Source organism: Macaca fascicularis, chromosome 3, assembly GCF_037993035.2.
Source record: "Macaca fascicularis isolate 582-1 chromosome 3, T2T-MFA8v1.1".
NCBI classification, from domain to species: domain Eukaryota; kingdom Metazoa; phylum Chordata; class Mammalia; order Primates; family Cercopithecidae; genus Macaca; species Macaca fascicularis.
This window is the reverse complement of record NC_088377.1, coordinates 58576829-58599643: the sequence shown is the minus strand read 5'-3', so window position 1 is coordinate 58599643 and position 22815 is coordinate 58576829. Positions and strand designations below refer to the sequence as shown.

General features: G+C 42.5%; 1 protein-coding gene across 8 annotated transcripts in view; it reads left to right on the top strand.

Annotated features, from left to right (window-relative positions):
• CALN1 (calneuron 1) overlaps positions 1 to 22815 on the top strand; it is a 664605-nt gene that overhangs the window by 570954 nt on the left and 70836 nt on the right. The gene's annotated exons all lie outside the window — the stretch shown is intronic.

Here is a 22815-nt window from a genome sequence, read left to right as displayed (position 1 = left end):
CTATCCCTGCCCCCATTGTGGGAGTGACTCACTGAGGTTGTTAAAGTGAACTTAGCTACTTCACCCAATTTGTTCTTAAAAAGGAGATCGTGGAAGCTAAGAGGAAATGAGTCAGATGACAGTTTGGTCAGCTGAGCCAGCCTCTCCTGGTCTCCTTCCTAGAGTCAGCGTACATTTCAACAGGAACCTCTATTCTTAGGCTACAAACACAGTGATTGAACTCTTATCACTTTATATCCTCTTTTACTATTAATAGGGCAAACAGATCCTTCCCAGATATGGTTTCAATCTGTGTCCTCATATTGAATTCTCATACTGTACAAATCTCATATTGAACTGTCATCCCCGATGTTGGAGATAGGGCCTGGGGGGAGGTGATTGGATCATGGGGGTGGTCCTTTATGAATGCTTTAGCCCCATCTCCTTAGTGCTAGTCTTGAGATAGTGAGTGAATGAGTTCTTATCCCAGCACTTTGGGAGGCTGAGGCAGGTGGATAACCTGAGGTCAGGAGTTCGAGACCAACCTGGCTAACATGGCGAAACCCTATCTCTACTAAAAATACAAAAATTAGCCGGGCGTGGTGGCGGATGTCTGTAGTCCCAGCTACTTAGGAGGCTGAGGCAGGAGAATTGCTGGAACCTGGGAGGCGGAGGTTGCAGTCGGCCGAGATCGCGCCACTACCCTCCAGCCTGGGTGACAGAGCGAAACTCCATCTCAAAAACAAAACAAAACAAAAAGTGTGTCGCGCCTCCTCCCCTCTGGCTGTTCCTGCCATGTGAGACATTTCACTTGCCCTTTGCCTTCCGCCATGATTGGAAGCTTTCTGAGGCCTCCCCAGAAGCAGACGCTTCCTTGCTTCCTATATAGCCTGAGGAACTGTGAGCCAATGAAAGCTCTTTTCTTTATAAATTACCCAGTCTCAGGTATTTCTTTATAGCCATGTGAGAATAGACTAATACAGTCCCCCTCTTCCGACTTACACTGATTCTAGGATGGGGATAGACTTTGTAAGCATAAATATTTGAAAGCATAAATAAAGCAAAAAATAAATGGTAATAGATTTGAAAACAAAAAAAAATACTTTTATACATGAAAAGACCATACATTACAATAAATAATGAAAAAGGAGAAATGTCTATTGTAGATGTTTAAAAACATAAGTGGACTGTTTTTAATATGTAAATAGCCCTCACAAATCAGTAAAAGCTGAATCAGAGACGCCTTCAGCTACCTGTAACCAGCAAGCCTGCCTTTGGCGTGGCTCTGTTCACTCTCACAGCCCTGACATAGTTGTCAACAAATACTGTGGGTCTTTGATGGTTAAAAAGAAAACCAAACAAACAAATGAACAAAAGGAGTATTCTAAGAGGCATTCCCCAGCTGGGCATGGTGGCTCACGCCTGCAATCCCAGCACTTTGGGAGGCCAAGGCGGGCGGATCATGAAGTCAGGAGATCGAGACCATCCTGGCCAACGTGGTGAAACCCCGTCTCTACTAAAAATACAAAAATTAGCTGGGCGTGGTGGCACGTGCCTGTAATCCCAGCTACTCAGGAGGCTGAGGCAGGAGAATCACTTGAACCCAGGAGGTGGAGGTTGCAATGAGCCGAGATTGTGCCACTGCACTCCAGCCTGGAGACAGAGCTAGACTCCATCCTGAAAAAAAAAAAAAGACAGTCCCCATCTCTCCCACAACACACCACCAAATGCATTCAAACCCACATGTGGTCAGATTCTGGTAGGTTGATGTTCCTTTCATTCCCCTAAGGACATTTTGATGTATTTTGTAGTTTATAGGCTATTGTGACTGGCCTCTTTTTTCCCTCATGTTTCTTGACAGACTCCTTCTGGTGTGTAAGATAGCTGTTGATTTTGTATGTTTATTTGCATTTCAGATCATACTCTATCAATCTGAGTAATGCTACTGTAAATGTCCTTAGTTGTGTTTTTTTTGTTTTGTTTTGTTTTGTTTGTTTGTTTTTTGAGACGGAGTCTCGCTCTGTCACCCAGGCTGGAGTGCAGTGGTGTGACCTTGGCTCACTGCAACCTCTGCCTCCCAGATTCAAGTGATCCCCCTGCCTCCGCCTCCTGAGTAGCTGGGATTATAAGCATGCACCAGCATCACTGGCTACTTTTTGTATTTTTAGTAGAGATGGGGTTTCCCTATGTTGGCCAGGCTGGTCTCGAATTCCAGACCTCAAGTGATTCACCCGCCTTGGCCTCCCAAAGTGCTGGGATTACAGGCGTGAACCACCGCACTTAGATTTTCTAGTAGACAAATTATCTGCCAAATTTTCTAGTAGACAAATTATCTGCCAAATTTTCTCCTTTTTCAAATAACAAACCTTTTTCCCCCTGCTTCATACCTCTACTATATTGGTTTGAAATTCTAGAATCATGCTAAATTATTTCGAAGTTGAAAAGCATCCTGTATCATCCCTGAGTTTACCTAGACCATCTCTAGGTTTGAGGGTTAGTAGGATGTTGACCGGTAGTTTCAGTTAAATGTTCTCAAGCATGTTGAGTACTCAATTCATTCCATTATTATTGCTAAAAGGCTTACAATTCAAAACCAAATATTGCATTTTATAAAATCTCTTTCCAATATCTATGTTTTTTACCAATAACATATAGATCATATGCTACTTACTTTACAGTTCCATGTAAAATAAGTAGCAAAAATGGGGAAATGTCTATAAGATTTATTACATATATAATATGTATATTGCATAATATACATAATATAGCATATGGAACAGATAATATATAATTAATATTGCATATGTAATATATAATAAACATATAAAAATTGCCTGATATTGGCCAGGCATGGTGGCTCACGCCTGTAATCCCGGCACTTTGGGAGGCTGATGCAGGTGGATCACGAGGTTAGGAGATTGAGACCATCCTGGCTAACATGGTGAAACCCCGTCTCTACTAAAAATACAAAAAAAATTAGCTGGGCATGGTGGCAGGTGCCTGTAGTCCCAGCTACTTGGGAGGCTGAAGTAGGAGAATGGTGTGAACCCAGGAGGTAGAGCTTGCAGTGAGCCGAGATCACGCCACTGCCCTCCAGCCTGGGCTACAGAGTGAGACTCCACCTCAAAAAAGAAAAAAAAAAAGAAAAAAAATTGCATGATATTAAACAATTTTTGCATTTCTCGGAAAGCTGCTATTCATATACTTTTGTGTTTTATTTGCTACTCTTTCTAAAATTGATCATTTTTATTTGACTTTTTTCACATAAATATTAACTTATGAGCATTTGTTACATCATTAAACATTTTTCTGCAAAACTAACTTTAAACTTTTTATTGACTCTAATGTATAATACATAAATAAAAATGCACAAACCCAAATGTATAGTTAAATGAATTTTAACTATAAACTCAATACCCTTGACTAAACAGTACCTAGATGACATGTGAAATATTACCAATAGTCCAGAAGCCACCACGTGTCCTCCCTATTAACAACCCCCTCCAAGGTCAGCCATTCTGACAAAGCTATGTTTTAATGCTCCATGATGAGTGAAGGGGAAGATGAATAGCAAATAAAGCCAATGAGGCAGGGAAGAACCAGATAAGGATTTGAGAACTGTATTAGTCTGTTCTCACATTGCTATAAGGAAATACCTGAGACTGGGTAATTTATAAAGAAAAGAGGTTTCATTGGCTCATGGTTCTGCAGGCTGTATGGGAAGCATGGCGGCATCACCTTCTGGGGAGGCCTCAGGAAACTTACAATAATGGCGGAAGGCGAAGGAGAAGCAGGCACTTCTTACGTGGCCAGAGCTGGAGGAATAGAGAGAGGGGAGTGGTGTCACACATTGTTAAACAATGGGATATTGCAATAACTCACTCTGGCCAGGGCAGCACCAAAGGGATGATATTAAGCCGTGAGAAACCGCCCCCATGATCCAATCATCTCCTCCAGACCCCACCTCCAACACTGGGGATTATAATTCACCATGAGAATTGGACAGGGACACAGAGCCAAACCATATCAAAAATCAAAATGTATTGGTGCATTTATTTTCTTGCTTGCTTGCTTTATTTCTTGCTTTCTGTGTTGCTTGCTTTTTTTTTTTTTTTTTCTATTTTTTTCTTTTTTTGAGACAGGATCTCACTCTGTCATCCAGGCTGGAGTACAGTGGCGTGATCTCAGCTCACTGCAACATCCACCTCCCAGTCTCAAGAGATTCTCCCACCTCAACCTCCCGAGTAACTAGTACTACAGGTGTGTGCCACCATGTCTGGCTACTTTTTATATTTTTTGTAGAGACAGAATTTCACCAGGTTAGCCAGGCTGGTCTTAAACTCCTGACTTCAAGTGATCTGCCTGCCTCAGCCTCCCAAATTTCTGGGATTACAGGCATGAGCCACCACACCCAGCCAGTGCATTTATTTTCTATTGTTGTATAATAGATTGCCATAAACTTAGTGATTTAAAACAACACAAATATATCATCTCTCAGTCTCCATGGGTCAGGAGGCTTAGGTGGGTCCTCTGCCTGGGAAGCTATTTGAAGGCTGCAGTCAAGGTGTCAGCTACACTGGGATGCTTATTTGGAGCTCAGGATTCTAGTCCAAGTTCATTCTAATTTGCGGTCAGAATTCAGTTCCTGTGGCTCCAGGATGGAAGTCCCTGTTTTGTGCTAGCTCTGGGCCAGGAACTCTTCTTAGCTCTTAGAGGCTGCCCATGGATCCTTGCTGTGTGGTTCACACAGGCATTTCACAGCGTGCACGTTTGCTTTCTTCCAGGCCAACCAGAGCCCGGGTCACAGACTTCACCTGATTAGGGCGAGCCCACCCAGTGTACTATCCATTTTCATCAACTCAAAGTCAACTGACTTTTAAGCTAATCATGGGAGTGATATCCCATCCTCAAGTGAAGGAGGTTATAGAAGACTGTGGGTAATTGGAGATTATCTCAAAATTCTACCAGAGAGGGAAGGAAACATACATATTTTTTTCTATTTGCAATAAGAAGCTATTTGAAGAATTGTAATCAGGGAGGGAGGATCTTATTTCAACACTAAAAATCACTAACCTCAATAGAGAATCTGTAAAGAACAAAGCTAACTGGATGCTTTGCAGAGAATAGGGGAATAGGACTTTGACTTTAGTAATTAGCAGAAGTGGAATTAAAACGTTCAACTTGGGCCGTGATAACTTTTAGATTCCTGTTCGATGCAGACATCCAGTGGAGAATTCACAGTTAGCTATGCATGCACGGAGCTCAAGAAAGAGAGAGAGCTGGAAACACAGATTGAGGACTCATCAGTCAGGATGGAATGTCAACTTCCCAGACTTCATGAGAACCCAGGGAAGAGATGTAGACAGGCTAGAGGATTGCTGCGGGTGCCATGATTGCTGGCCTTATAATTCTTAATCTTACAGTCAGTTGTGTCGACAGACTCCTGCATGGAGCCTTCCCAATAGTAATTCCATTGTTTTGCGGTGTGCTTTCTATGGCATCAAGCTAGTTGCTTGTGTGGGTGTTTTGTTACTATTTCTTTCTTTCTTTCTTTTTTGTTTTTTTGTTTTGTTTTTTGTTTGTTTGTTTGTTTTGTTTTTTGAGATGGAGTCTAGTTCTGTTGCCCAGGCTGGAGTGCAGTGGCATGATCTCGGCTCACCGCAACCTCTGCCTCCCAGGTTCAAGCAATTCTCCTGACTCAGCCTCCTGAGTAGCTGGGACTATAGGCATGTGCCACCATGCCCTGCTAATTTTTGTATTTTTAGTAGAGACGGTGTTTCACCATGTTGGCCAGGCTGGTCTTGAACTCCTGACCTCAGGTGATCCACCCGCCTCAGCCTCCCAAAGTGCTGGGGTTACAGATGTGAGCCACTGCGCCTGGCCTTTTTTTCTCAGAGAGAGAGAGGGTCTCACTCAGTTTCCCAGGCTGGAATGCAGTGGTGCGATCATGGCTCACCGCACCCTCCATCTCCCAGGCCCAAGCAATCTCCCCACCTCAGCCTCCCAAGTAGCTGAGAAACAGGTGTTCACCACTATGCCTGGCTAATTTTTTCAATTTTTGTAGATGTAGGGATCTCCCTATGTTGCTCAGGCTGGTCTCAAACTCCTGGCCTCAAGTGATCCACTCACTTCGGCCTCCCAAAGGGCTGGGATTATAGGCGTGAGCCACCATGCCCAGCCGCTGTTGTTTCGTAATAGTTCCCCTATTGAAGGTCGTTCTTGCCACATTCAACTAACTTGGATTATCTTGTCATTACATGAGATTTCCTCTTTTCTGTCCACTTGCTGGAACTGGAGGGCTCCCTATCTCCTGAATTTCTGCCCTTTAGTAGGTTGTCATCTTGAGCTGATCCACTGGAATAATAAGTAACCATAGTCCGTTTCTTAGAAGAAACATTGAACAAAATCTGGGAATTTAAATCCTGGTCAGGATAATGTATCTAAAGATGTGAGTTTGTCAAGATTGCTTGAATCTTTTTACAATTACAGATCTAGAACCTGGAGTAGTTTTGTCTATCCATTCTAACTCAGCATGTGTATTAGGCTGTTCTCATGCTGCTAACAAAGACATACCCGAGACTGGGTAATTCATAAAGGAAAGAGGTGTAATAGACTCACAGTTCCACATGACTGGGGAGGCCTCACGATTATGGCAGAAGGCAAAGGAGAAGCAAACTCACGTCTTACATGGCAGCAGGCAAGAGGGTGTGTGCAGGGGCCCCTTTTATAAAACCATCAGATCTCGTGAGATTTATTCACTGTCACGAGAACAGCACAGGAAAGACCTGCCTCCATGATTTACCACCCACTGGGTCCCTCCTATGACACATGGGAATTATGGGAGCTACAATTCAAGATGAGATTTGGGTAGGGACACAGTCAAACCCTATCAGCGTTCTTGGGCCTTAACAGCATATGCTAGTGTCTCCAGCATGTGCTGATCTTATTTCTGCCACACCCTGGATTTTTCAAAGGGGACTAAACCTTGAGTCACAAGCTGCTTACAGCAGGTGCCTTTGCAGATTTATGAGAGGCTAGTTGCTCCTGAGAATTAGGCTCAGGATTCTCTGTCCAGCCCAAAAAGGTCAAGGAGAGATCAGATGGCCACATCTTAGAGAAAGTTAGCTGCTAACCTTTGAGGAACCAGGCACAGCTCACAAGCTAGCAGCTTAAGGTTAAGCTTCCCATTCCCTGCTTCTGCCTGTCTTGGATGGTCAAGGATTTTCATCTAAGTAGACAGGCAGCCCTGGAATTCTCTAAGGAGACTGAAAAGGACCTGAAAACGTCTACACCAGGTTAAAGTAACGTCTTTAAAGCAGGAAACCCAACCAACATGTTTTTAGACATTTCTTTCTCTCTCTCTTTTTTTTTTTTTTTTTTGATAGAGTTTCACTCTTTCACCCAGGCTGGAGTGCAGTGGTGTGATCTGGGCTCTCTGCAGCTTCAACCTTTCAGGGTCCAGCAATCCTCCCACCTCAGCCTCCCAAGTAGCTGGGACTACACGTGCACACCACAATGCCGGGCTAATTTTTGTAATTTTTTCTTTTTGTAGACACAGGGTCTCACTATGTTACCATGCTGGTCTTGAATTCTTGGTCTCAAGGGATCCCCTTGCCTCGGCCACCCAAAGTGTTGGGACTACAGGCGTGAGCCACCACATCTTGCCTGGGCATTACTCTTGAACACAGATTTGATAACCTATGAGATCTTTCTGAGGGTGGGGTCCAAATCTGAGTTTCCCCTGACACTATTAAATAGCATCAGAAGGCCGGGCGCGGTGGCTCAAGCCTGTAATCCCAGCACTTTGGGAGGCCGAAGCGGGTGGATCACGAGGTCAGGAGATCGAGACCATCCTGGCGAACACGGTGAAACCCTGTCTCTACTAAAAAAATACAAAACTAGCCGGGCGAGGTGGCGGCGCCTGTAGTCCCAGTTACTCAGGAGGCTGAGGCAGGAGAATGGCGTAAACCCAGGAGGCGGAGCTTGCAGTGAGCTGAGATCCGGCCACTGCACTCCAGCCTGGGCAACAGCGCGAGACTCCGTCTCCAAAAAAAAAATTAAAAAAAATAAAAATAATAAATAGCATCAGAAGGGATTAAAAAAGAGATTTTATCAGGACAAGAAAATTAAGTGAAGAGACCAATTCCACATCATGGGTAGAGCAATACATTTCTTGAAGTCAGGGAAGGTGTCTCTCTTGTTTGCATACTCAGTTTGGTGCCCAAAGAAGTAGATGCTCAATTAATATTTGTCTGTTAGCTTATACTTGCATAAGCATAACACACACACATACACACACACACACACACCCCACCACCACCACCACCACCACCACCAGTTTGCTTTACAGATGCAAAATGCATTCAGGGTTCAGTGTTAAGCGTGCATGTCTCCATGCATCTCTTGGGCAAATGAGGAAGGAGTGTCTTCTCTTCTTTCCTTGTTCTGCCTCTCTCTATCTGACCTAAATGGTCCTCTTTGAAGATCCACACATGTTGAGTTAATAATGTGGGCTACTTTAACTAGAAGGTTCTCTTTGTCATTGTTGGTCTTGTGATCACAGAGAGTTCTCCGTGGAATCATCCTCTGTCCCCTCCAAAGCTACAGAGAGCATGTCCCCTCAGCAAATGCTCTCTGTAGCTTTGGTGAGAGGAGCACCACCCAGGGAGGATTCAGACATTAATCACCCTTGGCAGAGTGCTCCCTGGAAGTTTACTCTGAAGACTCTTCCTTGCTGCCCGTTTTCTGTCTTTCCCTTTCAACCTCTCCTGGCAGTGGTAGGTGGCCTTAAAGGCTTGCAATGTGACATTGACCTGGTGGTCCATTGCTATGTAACAATGTCATGTCTTTTTTTTATGGGGCATGTCGTAACTATTAGTGTTGTTGTTACTGCAAAATGGTCCTGATTCAGCCCCCGAGAGAGTTCTTGGATCTCGCCCAAGAAAGAATTCAGGGCAAGTTTATAGAGGTAGAGTGAAATAAAGTTGATTAAGAAAGTAAAAGAATAAAAGAATGCTCAAGGCGGGGTGTGGTAGCTCATGCCTGTAATCCCAGCACTTTGGGAAGCCGAGGTGGGAGGATCACGAGGTCAAGAGTTCAAGACCAGCCTGGCCAACATGGTGAAACCCCATTTCTACTAAAAATACAAAAATTAGCCAGGCATGGTGGCACATGCCTATAGTCCTGGCTACTCGGGAGGCTGAGGCAGGAGAATCATTTGAACCCGGGAGGCAGAGGTTGCAGTGAGCTGAGATCGCTCCACTGCACTCCAACCTGGGTGACAGAGCGAGACTCCTTCTCAAAAAAATTAAAAATAAAAATAAAGAATGCTCAATAAAGGCAGAGCAGGGCTTTCCTGAAAGGAATGCACCCACCCTAGGTACTGCTTGTTTATACAGGGTAACAAAAATATCATGGGGAGATGTGCTCTACTACAAGGGTTTGTGATAAAGGGTTAATTTTCTTAATTACTATATTTGCAAAAATTGGTATTATTATCTTTAAAGCAAGACTAGGAACGCTCCTGTTCTCAAGATATCGGGATATCAGGACATTCCTGAGTCTGGGTCTGTTTAGTAAATGTTCTCAATCTGTTCCCTTAATCATAAACATCTAGAGGCTAAGAATACCTAATCTCTTGGGAATGTGGCCCAGTAGGTCTCAACCTTATTTTACCCAGCCCCTATTCAAGATGGAGTCACTCTGATTCACACACCTCTGACACCGTGTCCGCATCGGCTCAGTTAAAAAAAAACTAACAATGGATGGATTTTCCATCCTACAGCTTATTCACATACACCATGCAGCAGGGCCACATTGCCAGGAAGGGCAACTTTTTATTTAGTTTCTGGTTTGATATCCTTTATTGCTGTAGATTCTTTCAAGTTTGGAATGAGCAGAGGAGAGAGGAGATCAAATTAATTTGGAGTTACCTAGATACAGGAGTCCACACTTACAGTCTCAAACTCATATAGCCAAGGGTCATGATGTGAACTAGAGGTTGAAGGAGAAACCAAAGTTCCTAGAGGCCTCTGACAGGAACAACCCATAAACGTTCCTTTCAAAGACGGCATGGAGTGATAGAAACACATCAATGTGAAGTGTGGCTTAGCCTGACTTGGTGTCTGGAGGTCAATGGACAAATAAAAAATGATGCCCCACAGTGGTTGTAATCCCAGCACTTTGGGAGGCTGAGGCAGGCAGATTGCTTGAGGTCAGGAGTTCGAGACCAGCCTGGCCAACATGATGAAACTTCGTCTCTACTGAAAATACAAAAGTTAGCCAGATGTGCTGGTGCATGCCTGTAATCCCAGCTGCTTGGGAGGCTGAGGCCTGAGAATTGCTTGAACCCAGGAGGCGGAGGTTGCAGTGAGCTGAGATCATGCCACTGCACTCCAGCCTGGGAGATGGAGCAAAACTCTGTCTCCAAAAACAAACAAACAAAGAAAAAAACAAAAAAAGAAAAAAGAAAAAAAGAAAAATGATTACCCAGCAGAGGACCCCTTCTACTCTGGACTTGTTCAGTTTACATCTGTGAACTCAAAATTCTGAGACAGGTCTCAGTCAATTTAGGAAGTTTATTTTGCCAAGGTTAAGGATGTGCCCGTGACACAGCCTCAGCAGGTCCTGATGATGACATGTGCCCAAAGTGGTCGGGGCATAGCTTGGTTTTATACGTTTTAGGGAGACACAAGACATCAATCAGTATGTGTAAAATGTACATTGGTTAGGTCGAGAAAGGCAGGACAACTTGAGGCGGGGAGGGAGCTTCCAGGTCATAGGTAGATTCATTCTTTTGAGTCTCTGATTAGCCTTTCACTGAATACACAATTTACATGTGAGAGGAGGGTAGAGTCACTTATCTCGTGATCTGGCTTAGTAAAATAATAGGGCAGGGGAAGCAATCAGATATATATTTGTCCCACATAAGCAGAAGGATGACTTTGAGTTCCGTCGGTCCTTTGTCCATAAGGAATTTTCTTGTGGGCAAATTGTGAGGGAGGTCTGCAGCTTTTTTTTTTTTTTTTTTTTTAAATCTTTGTAGCTATCTTGCGTAGGAACAGAATGGGAGGTAGGTTTGCCTGACACAGTTCCCAGCTCAACTCTTCCCTTTTACTTAGTGATTTGGGGGTTGCATTAGTCTGTTCTCACACTGCTAATAAAGGAAAGAGGTTTAATTGACTCACGGTTCAACATGGCTGCAGAGGCCTCAGAAAACTTACAATCATGGCGGGAGTTGAAGCAAGCACGTCCTTCTTCACATGACGGCAGGAAGGAGAAGAATGAGTGAAGTGGGGGGAAAGCCACTTATAAAACCATCCTATCTCATGAGAACTCACTATCATGAGAACAGCATGGAGGTAACCACCTCCATGATTCAATTACCTCCCACAGGGTCCCTCCCACGACACATGAGGATTATGGGAACTACAATGCAACGTTTGGGTGGGGACACAGCCAAACCATATCAGGGGTCCTGAGATTTATTTGCCTTTTGCACATCTTTTGTAACATTTTTATCATCGCCTGATTTCTTAAGTGTCAAGATTCTGCAATTCTTTGGCCCACTTCCTGGATAATAGAAATACAGAACATACAGCATTCCCAGGAACGTGATGTGCTCTTTGGAGTCTCTGAACCATAAGGAACTCAGCTATTTCTCATTATGCCTTTTTCCTTTTCTAATTATTGTTTTACATTTTCATCAGACATCTTGGTTTAAGATACTTTGGTCCTTGGGCCCTCTCCCATGGAAGGAGTAAATTAAGCAATTTAATTTACACTAAAATTAATGAAGGATCACAGAGCCCTTGCCTGGGGCGATTGGCCAATGCCAACTCTGCAGCCTCAGCGCTGGCATGATTAAGTGAGCGTGGGTAACTCCACCATGAGAACAGGGGGAGGAGAGGGAAGAGGAGTCTGTGAGACAGCCAGTTGGCTGGAGACAGGTTGAAGGATGGATGTGGGTAAACCTCCCCTGATGATTTTCTAAAGGAGCAATCCTTTGAAATGCCCAAGGCAGCAGTTCTCAGCCAAAATGGGTGAGAGCCCTGACAGCACTTCCAGCCCCTCCATTTAAACTCCTTTGACTTACAGGGTGAATTCCCATTTCACAAGGGTCTGACACATTCCCTATATTGAATTCTTAACTCTGAGCAATATGGCATTTCCTTTGACAGTGCCAGAGGCAGGAAGATGCATAATGAACCTTTCTTCAAAAATCTAATATTTAATAGCCACATAAGATTCCAGAATATGGCGGCACCAAAATTCACTGAGCCCATTTGTGAGATTATTTAACTCATGTCCTTTGTATTAATTACAAATAATTGTGATAGATATTTTTGACCTACATCTGTGTTTGAATTTCTGATTCTTTTTTAAAAGAAGCATGGTCCATTTGAATAACACATAGTTTCTACACTTAGGCCTGGACAGATTTACAGTTTGCACAACACACACACACGCACACACACACACACACACACATACACACACGTCATGAGGTTGTCTACAGTTATTATTATTTCATTTTATTTTATTTTTGAGACAAAGTCTCGCTGTGTCACCCAGGCTGGAGTGCAATGGCACGATCTCAGCTCACTGCAACCTCCGCCTCCCAGGTTGAAACGAAACTTCCACCTCAGCCTCCTGAGTAGCTGGGATTATAGGCATGCGCCACCAAACCCAGCTAAGTTTTGTATTTTTAGTAGAGATGGGGTTTCACCACATTGGCCAGCCTGGTCTTGAACTCCTGACCTCGAGTGATCTGCCCACCTCAGCTTCGCAAAGTGCTGGGATTATAGGCATGAGCCACCACACCTGGCCACAGTTACTATTTTTTAATTGGACATACATGTACATTCTTGGGAAACAAATATAAAAATACAGAACAATGGAAAATGAAGCAGTTAAACAGTATGATCTGTTTTTCCAGATGTTTGACCTCCACATCCAGATGTATATGTTCATATATATACATACACATTTTAAGTAATGTTTTTAAATTCTAAAAATATCTTTGACTCTAAAATATAACATCAAAGATGTTAACCAGGTGTGGTGGTGCACACCTGTAGTCCCAGCTACTGGAGAGGCTGTGGCAGAAGGATTGCTTGCGCCCTGGAGGTCAAGACTCCAGTGAGCTGTGATTGTACTGCACTCCAGCCTGGGCCACAGAGTAAGACCCTGTCTCAAAATATATAAATACAAAATATTTACATTAAAATTAATGAAGGATTGCAGAATGAACAGCTCAGGAGTTTAAATATATATGTATATTTACATGTATAACACCCCAGGCAAGGACTCTGTATATTTTTATATGCATGTATATATTTGAGAGTTCCAAATATATATATGAAAACTCTCAAATATATACATGCATATCTTTAATATATTCAAATATATATTTGAAACTCTCAAATATATACATATATATATATATACAAAATACATACCTACATAGAGACCCTGTCTCAGTGTATATATATGTGTGTGTGTATATAATGTGCACACACACACATATCAGTTGAAAAAGTGCCTTTGGAGCAAAACCAAAATAAAATAGATGAAAAAGCACTGCATTCAACGCACATGTAGTCAGGACTCTTAATGCCCGCTACAGAAATAAACTCTGGCCAATTGAAGCTGAAAAGAAATGTATTCTAAAGCACTGGGGTAGTTCACAGAGTTGATAGGAAGGCTGGTAGGTCAGGCTTGGAGAAGGCATAGGAAATTAAGTGAGGTAGGGTAGCCAGCACCACAGTCCCAATGCCATCACCAACAGCTACAGCAAGACCCTCACGGCCACTGGAGGACTGAGAGTGCCTACTCGGGACCACAACACTTTGGGTGCTACCTAGGGTCAGTCGGAACCTCCAAAATGCTTCTTTGCAGCCCTGGCTCCAGATTGAAAGGCTGGGGTGCTGCATTTGAATGGCCAAGCCTGGGTCACATGCCCAAATCTCAGTTGCATGGGGGATGGTGACATTTATGGCCTTTGGGACTTCTAAGTTGAGGTGGGGGATACTTACCAAGGCTCCTAAGGTGAAGCATCGCCCAATGTAGAAAGGAAGTTTGGGTGCTGTGTGTCTAAAACTGAATGTCACATTTCCACTAGAGCAGTCATTGTCCAGCATCAGCCAAAGCATCCCCTGGAGAGCATCACGAAACACGGACTCCTGAGCTACTCCCCTTGATTTAGTAAGTCAGGCTTGAGATCTGCAAGTTTACATCTATAATCAGCACTCGGGTGATGCTGCCAGCCCATCGACCACGCTTGGAGAACGACCCTAGAATGGATATTTATTTTCAATTCACCTTAGCATGCATTGATGCATACAATTCCATATCCCTTTCTTCTTTATTAGCTCAAAGTTTGAGTTTAAGCTGTGTTCACAGTTAGTATGAAGCATGTTCTAAATCACTTTCAGCCATTGGCAGTTCTTTACACAGAACCTCAGAATAGCACAGAGCTTTCCACAATTCATAGCCCTTGTCCAGACAGTGTTAGCATCGTTTTGAATTGCAGCATAATTTTGAGATGTATCAAAGAACTGTGAGATTTTCTGCTTCTTAATGTTTAAGGGAAGCCGTGATTTATTTTCTTTGTTTAATTGAATTAAACTTGGCTTCACATTATATAGTTTTTCTTGGGAAATGAGCCCGAAGCTTCTGACAGTTATCACCCACTGAGTGACAGACATTCACAGTGAATGAATCAGCTACGTGACTTCTCCAAATCCGAAAATTTTTGTGATCTTTCGAGAGAGTTTGGCAACTTCAACTGCCTCTAATTGCACTGTCTAGCATAAAACTGCCAATCTTCAAAGTAACTTTTTATTGCTACTTTGTAGTGTACACTTTTTCTTGGTTTTACTTAGGAAAATTATTTGAAATAGGAAAAAGAACAGGGTCTTTACAACAAACACGGATATAACCACAATGCAGAATGAACAAGCTTCACCAACTTGCTATAATTGCTTCTACCTGTTCTTTCCTCTTAAAATACATAGCACATTACTGATTTCACTGATATCTCTTTTATATGCCATTTCGGTTTCTTTCTTTCTTTCTTTATTATTTTTTGAGACAGAGTCTTGCTCTGTTCCTCAGGCCAGAGTGCAGTGGCATGGTCTCAGCCCACTGCAACCTCTGCCTCCCAGGTTCAAGAGATTCTCCTGCCTCAGCCTACCAAGTAGCTGGGATTACAGGCGTCTGCCACCATGCCCTGCTAATTTTTGTATTTTTAGTAAAGGCGGGTTTCACCATATTGGCCAGACTGATCTTGAACTCTTGACCTCAGGTGATCCTCCCGCCTTGGCCTCCCACAGTGCTGGGATTACAGGCGCAAGCCACTGTGCCCGGCCTGTTTCCTTCTCTCTATTCATTTTCAGAAAAAAACACTGTCAAGGTTTTGGGTGTCTTCTTCTAGCCCATGTTTTGTAAAGACTTTTTTTTTTTTTTTTCTGAGACGGAGTCTTGCTCTGTTGCCCAGGCTGGAATGCAGTGGCACAATCTCAGCTTACTGCAAGCTCCGCCTCCTGGGTTCACGCCATTCTCCTGCCTCAGCCTCCCGAGTAGCTGGGACTACAAGCGCCCGCCACCATGCCCAGCTAATTTTTGTATTTTTAGTAGAGACGGGGTTTCACCTTGTTAGCCAGGATGGTCTCGATCTCCTGACCTCATGATCCGCCCACCTCGGCCTCCCAAAGTGCTGGAATTACAGGCGTGAGCCACCACGCCCGACCTGTAAAGACTTTTTAAAGCAAATATCAAGATCCAAATTTAAGTTAAAATTCTACCATCTGTTTGGCCTCTACCTCAAACCCTACATGCACACACAAATTAATTTAGACTGATCATAGACCCAAAAGCCTAGAAATATGTGGATTGTAGAAGAAAACATAATATCTTCACAATTGTATGTAGACAAAGGTTTCCTGGACAGAACATGAAAACACAAACCATTATAAAATGGACTCATGGACTTAATCAAAATTTAAAACTTCAGGCCGTGCACGGTTGCTCACTCCTGTAATCCCAATACTTTGGGAGGCCAAGGCAGGCGGATTACCTGAGGTCAGGAGTTCGAGACCAGCCTGGCCAACATGGTGAAACCCCGTCTCTACTAAAATTACAAAAATTAGCCGGGTGTGGTGGCACACGCCTGTAATCCCAGCTACTCGGGAGGCTGAGGCAGGAGAATTGCTTGAGTCCGGGAGGCAGAGGTTGCAGTGAGCCAAGATCGTGCCACTGCACTCCAGCATGGCTGACAGAGTGAGACCCTGTCTCAAACTAAAAAAAAAAAAAATTAAAACTTCAAAATGCAAGAAGATTTCAGTTAAACAGGAAAAATAATTTCAAAAGATCTATCATACATTGTGATGACTCTCAATAAAGATATATTGTATACTTCAAAATTGCTGAGAGTAGATTTTAAATGTTCTCATCACAAAAACTGATAAGCATATGAGATAATGTATATGTTAAATAGATTGATTTAGCCATTGCATAATGTATACATATATCAAAACATCACATTAGATACCATAAATAATATATACAATTTTTAATCGCCAATTATATAAATAAAATTTTAGAAAATATTTTCAAATTTATTTTAAAATCCAATTTTAAAAATAACTTTTTCGACTGAATGTAGTAGCTCATGCCTTTAATCCCAGCACTTTGGGAGGCCCAGGCAGGAGGATCGCTTGAGCCCAGAAATTAGAAGCTGCAGTGAGCTATGACTGCACCACTGCACTCCAGCCTGGGTGACAGAGTGAGATACTGTCTCAAAAACAAAGCAAATAATAATAATAAGTGTTTAAACTTCAGCTCTTTAACAGGAACAGGCAAGGCACAGATTAGGAAAATAATATTTTCAACGTATCTATCTGAGAAAAGAGTTGTAAGCAGAATATATTAAATATATTTTAAAAGTCTCACAATTCAATACTAAAAAGGCAAACAATCCTGTAAAGATTGTGCCCAACATCTAGTTATTTCACAAGAGAAAATATACAAATGGCTAATAAGCACAATCAGTATAAAGATGTACAATGTCATTTGTCTTAGATAAATTACAAATTAAAACAGCCATGAGTTACCTGCTTCTTGCCCAGAAAAAAAGTTAAGTTTAAAAGGCTGAAAATACCAAATTTGGCAAGGATGTGGAGTAAATGAGATTCTCAGACATTACTGAAAGGAGTGTAAAATGTTACGATCACTTTGGAAAACTGTTTGGCAGTTTCTGTATTCTTTTTTTTTTTTTTTTTGAGGCAGAGTCTCTTGCTCTGTCACCCAGGCTGGAGTGCAGTGGTACAATCATGGTTCACTGCAGCCTCAAACTCCTGAGCTCAAGGGATCCTCCCACTTCAGCCTCCTGAATGGCTGGAACTACAGGCGCATGCCACCAGACCCAGCCAAGTTTTAATTTTTTTTTTTTTAAGAGATCTCACTATAATGCCCAGGCTGGCCTCAAACTCTTGAGCTCAATCTATCTTCCCCAGTTAGCTCCCAGAAGTGCTAGGATTACAGGTGTGAGTCACTGTGCCCAGTCAGCAGTTTCTTATAAAGCTAAACACATATTTGTTCTTCAACCCAAACATTCTTCTCCTAGGTATTTTCCCAAGAGAAGTGAAAACATATGTCCGTAAAATGATGTGTACAAGATTGTTCATGGCAGTCTTGATCATAATAGCCACAAACTAGACACAACTAAATGTCAATCAACCAGAAAACAGATAAACAAAATTGTGGTAAATGTATGCAATGAAATGCTGTTCGATGACAAAATGGAATGAACTAATCATGTTCTAATGACATGGATGACTATCGAAACCATTCCACCTGGCTCTGAGGATTCTGCCTTCTTGGAGAACCTCATTTAGATCCTCCTCTTGTGTGGTCCATAGACTCTGCTTCCTGTCCCTCGGGTTCCGCAGGGTCATTAAACCACAGCTTCCAGGCACCAGGCTTGGGCAGATCCTCTCAGGAAAAAAGCCAGCTCTGAGGTCTCCCTTAATTAACTGGATTCCTGCTTGTTCTTAATGTCTGCCCTCTGGAGTTTTCTTCTTTTCTTGTCAGTTCACAGACACATTTGTTTGTTTGCGCACTTTTCTGCATCAGGGACAGAGAGTTGCATCTATTATATTTCTCCATGTAGGGTAGGATGCCATCTTAGATCCATGCAAAGCCTTTCTCTTACTTTCTTTGTTTGCTCATTTGTTTATTTCCTTTTCTCTCTGTTTCCCACTCCTATTCCACCTCTATTCCTAGGGGCAATTATCCAAAGGATTTTAATTTGTGGCTGTTGGTGCAAAATTTGCATTTTTGCTTTTAGTGAACATATATATGTGTGTGTGTGTATATTCATATATATGTGTGTGTGTGTGTATATATATATATATATTTTTTTTTTTTTTCTTTTTTGAGACACGGCCTTGCCTGTCTCCCAGGCTGGAGTGCAGTGACATGATCAAAGCGCAATACAACCTCCGACTCCTAGATTCAAGCAATTCTGGTGCCTCAGCCTCTCGAATAGCTGGGATCACAAGCACCCGCCACCACGCCTGGCTAATTTTTGTTTTTTTTTTTAGTAGAGATGGGGTTTCGCCATGTTGACCAAGTTGATCTGGAACTCCTAACCTCAAGTGGTCATCTCGGCCTCCCACTGCACCCAGCTGTATATGTATGATGTGTGTGTGTGTGTGTGTGTGTATTTAGACAAGGTCTCTCTCTGTCGCCAAGGCTGGGTGCAGTGATGCAGTCACAGCTCACTGTAACTTGGGTTCATGCAACCCTCACACCTTAGCCTACCAAACAGCTAGGACTACAGGTGTGCACCACCGTGCCTAGCTAATCCATGTTTTAATTTTTATAGAAAAGAGGTCTGGCTGTGTTGCCCAGGCTGGGCTTGACCTCCTGGCTTCAAGCAATCCTCCCGCCTTAGTCTCCCAGTGCTCTGGGATTGGAGGCATGAACCACTGCACCAGGCCAATATTGCATGCATATTTAATGTACATAAATGGTATTCTGGTTTTTCATTCATTTATCAAATATGTATTGAGTATTCACCATGTGCCAACCACTGCTTTCTGCCTAGGGATAGTAGTAAACAAAATTCATAACATATATTTTATTCTGTTATTTTGTTCACTAATCTATGCTTTTAAGAGCTAATTGTGGCCGGGCACAGTGGCTCACCCCTGTAATCCCAGCACTTTGGGAGGCAGAGGCAGGCGGATCACGAGGTCAGAAGATCGAGACCTTTTTGGCTAACATGGTGAAACCCCGTCTCTTACTAAAAATTAAAAAAAAAATTAGCCGGGCGTGGCGAGGGGCACCTGTAGTCCCAGCCCCTCCGGAGGCTGAGGCAGGAGAATGGCGTGAACCCAGGAGGCGAAGCTTGCAGTGAGCCGAGATGGCGCCACTGCACTCCAGCCTGGGCAGCAGAGCGAGACTCCGTCTCAAAAAAAAAAAAAAAAAAAAGCTAATTGTATTGTTCTGTGTGCATTCACCTCATTACTACTACCTGCCTGCCAAATATTGAACTTTACAGAGCTAACTAACCACTGTTATTACTTTAGTATAGATCCTTCCAGAATCTATAACCTTCCCCCTACAAAAAATATACTATTTTGTTGGATTTTTTTCTTTTTCCACAAGTAATATCATAGTCATTTAGCATTCTTGCTTTTCATTTCACTGAAGAGAATGTCAGGCCAGTGCAGTGGCCCATGCCTGTAATCCCAACGCTTGGGAGGCCAAGGCAGGTGAATCATCTGAGGTCAGGAGTTCGAGACCAGCATGGGCAACAGCACAAAAAAAAACATGTACTAAAAAAATACAAAAATTAGCTGGGTATGGTGGTATGTGCGTGTAATCCCAGCTACTCTTGAGGCTGAGGCAGGAGAATCGCTTGAACCTGGGAGACGGAGGTTGCAGTGAGGCCGAGATCACGTCACTGCACTCCAGCCTGGGTGACAGAGCGAGGCTCCATCTCCAAAACAAAAACAACAGCAACAACAACAACAAAAATAGTATATCAGTATAGTAAGCACTCAGATCTCTTGATATATGGCATAGATTCTGTGTAAGGATATTTTACTTAGTTTTTCTGATGATGGACACTTGATTCCAATACTTCCCTTCACAAGAATCCTTCAGGCAACATGCCTGTTCTTGCCTCCATGCACACAGGTGTGAGGATTTTTCTAGGAGAGATTCCAGGAAGCAGAATTGCCAAGTTGTAGGCCGTGCACATTTTCAGCTTTAATAGACATTGTCATATCACCTTTAAAAGTTGCTAGTACAGGCTGAATGCAATGACTCAATCCTGTAATCCCAGCGCTTTGGAAGGCCTGGGCGGGAGAATTGTTTGAGGCTAGGAGTCTGAGACTAACCTGGGCATCATAGACCCCATCTCTACAAAACAATGACCAAAGCATGATGGTGTGTGCCTATAGCCCCAACCACTTGAGAGGCTGAGGTGGGAGGATCCATTGAGCCTAGGAGTTCAAGGATGCAGTAAGCTATGATTGCACCACTGTACTCCAGCCTGGGCAACTGAATGACATCCTGTCTTTAAAAAAGAAGTTACTATAACGATATAGAAGACCTTTTCTTACTAAATTCTCTCCAATCCTCAATACCATCAAATGTGAATGTTTTGCCAAGTTGATAGATTAAAAATAACACCCTGTAGTTTTAAGTTACATTTCCCTGATTCCTAATAAAGTTAAACAAATCCTAACAAGATTCTCATGGAATCGCTAAATTGATCCTAAAATGTATGTGACCAAAAAAAAAAAAAAAAAAAAAATAGGTAGGAAGATCCAAGATTGAAAAAAAAGAACAAAGAGTTACCAAATATCAAGACATACATATACCTGTGCAGTACTAGCCATAAATAGAATAGAGTCTAGATCAATGGAATGGACCGGGAGTCCATATATATGCCCGGGTCTATATGCTAAATCACTTGGGTTAAGGGTGGCATATTCAATACAATTGGGGCAACTGCCTATCAATTGGAGATGTAAAAAAGCTATGTGCTCACCCAGCAGCACTTATAAAAATAAGCCACACATAGATTAAACACACGTAAGAATTCTAAAATGGTTAGATGTATAGAGAGTGGACTATATTTATACCATTGAGTTAAACACCTTAAGGCACCCATAGCCAGAAGGAAAAAACAAACAGCTTTGACTAAATGCAAATTTAAAACCCCCTCATGGGGAAAGCCGCCATAAAAAATTAAAAAACAAGCTACAGACCAGGAGAAAATGTTTGCAGCATTCATCATAAACAAAGGATTAGCATGCAAAATATATAAAAGGAGTAAAAATTTAAAAGAAAAGATGGACAACCCAAGGATAAACTGAGTAGTTGATTGATGAGCTTTCCAAGTTTGTTTTCTGCAACCTGAATTAGAGTTTCAGCATCATCGATATTGGACTTTGTAACTTTCAATGTCATTTTTTTTTCTGTTATGTTTTAATATTATTAATTTTTTTCTTTTCTTGGTGAATTCCCTTTTCTCCTCAACTTGAAAAAATTCTATCCCAGTCTTCAATTATCATAGCTCTTGTTTCATAGGTAATATTCTGTGTATGTGTGTGTGTGTTTCATTAACAACACAAAACAAATGGCTTTTAAGCTTTTTTTCTGTAATAACTCCTTTTTAGTGTTATTCTGTACATCTACAGAGTATCCCTTCTTTTACAGTGCAGACATTTTCCTTGCAATATTCTTTGGGGTTTTATTTTCCTGTTTATCCTTCAAAGAAGAAAGGTCTACCCTAGTTTACAAATACCAGCACACAGAATGGCTGGTGCTTCTTGGTCTTCCTCTTTGGTCTTCTGGATGTCAATAGAATTCTAAACTTGGTTCTTGAACAGAAGGGGCCATTCGGTATAAATATGGGTGGGAGCATCACATTTGATTAGCAAACACAGATGCGATGCAGTTCTGAAGGGAATACTTTATCAACCCATCTTCTGACTATGGGAGTGTTGCTCACATCTGGCTAATCTGACACAGTCTGAACAGTTCTTTATAATTCTTTAAAATGGACATTCTCAAAGTAACATTCTCCCATGGTGCTTTCGGGACACAAGTTTCACTTCTGCAATGGTGAATTTTATGTGTTACCTTGACTAGACCACAGGGTGCCCAGATACTTAGTCTAACACTATTGCGGGTATTTCTGTGAGGGTGTTTTTGGATGAGATTAATGTTTACATCAATAGACTGAGTAACACAGCTGGTCCTTCCTAATCTGGGTGGGCCTCACGCAATCACTGGAATGCCTGATAGAACACAAAGGCTGACTGGCCCTTCCCTGGGCAAAAGAGAACTCCACCTGCCTGACTGCCTTGCAACTGGGACCTCTGTGTTTTCCAGCTGTGTTAGTCCCTCTTCATGCTGCTGATAAAGACATACCCAAGACTGGGTAATTTATAAAGAAAAAGAGATTTAATGGACTCACAGTTCCACATGGCTGGGGAGGCCTCACAATCATGGCAGAAGACAAAAGGCACTTCTTACATGGTGGTAGCAAGACAGAATGAGAGAGCCAAGCAAAAAGGGAAACCCTTCCTCTTTCTTCTTCTTTCTTCTTCTTCTTTTTTCTTCTTTCTCTCTTTCTTCTTCTTTTTGACAGAGTCTTACTCTGTTGACCAGGCTGGCGTGCAGTGGTGCGATCTCAGCTCACTGCAACCTCCCACCCCTGGGTTCAAGAGATTCTTCTGCCTCAGTCACCTGAGTAGCTGGGATTACAGGCATGCACCACCACACCTGGCTAATTTTTGTTTTGTTTGTTTG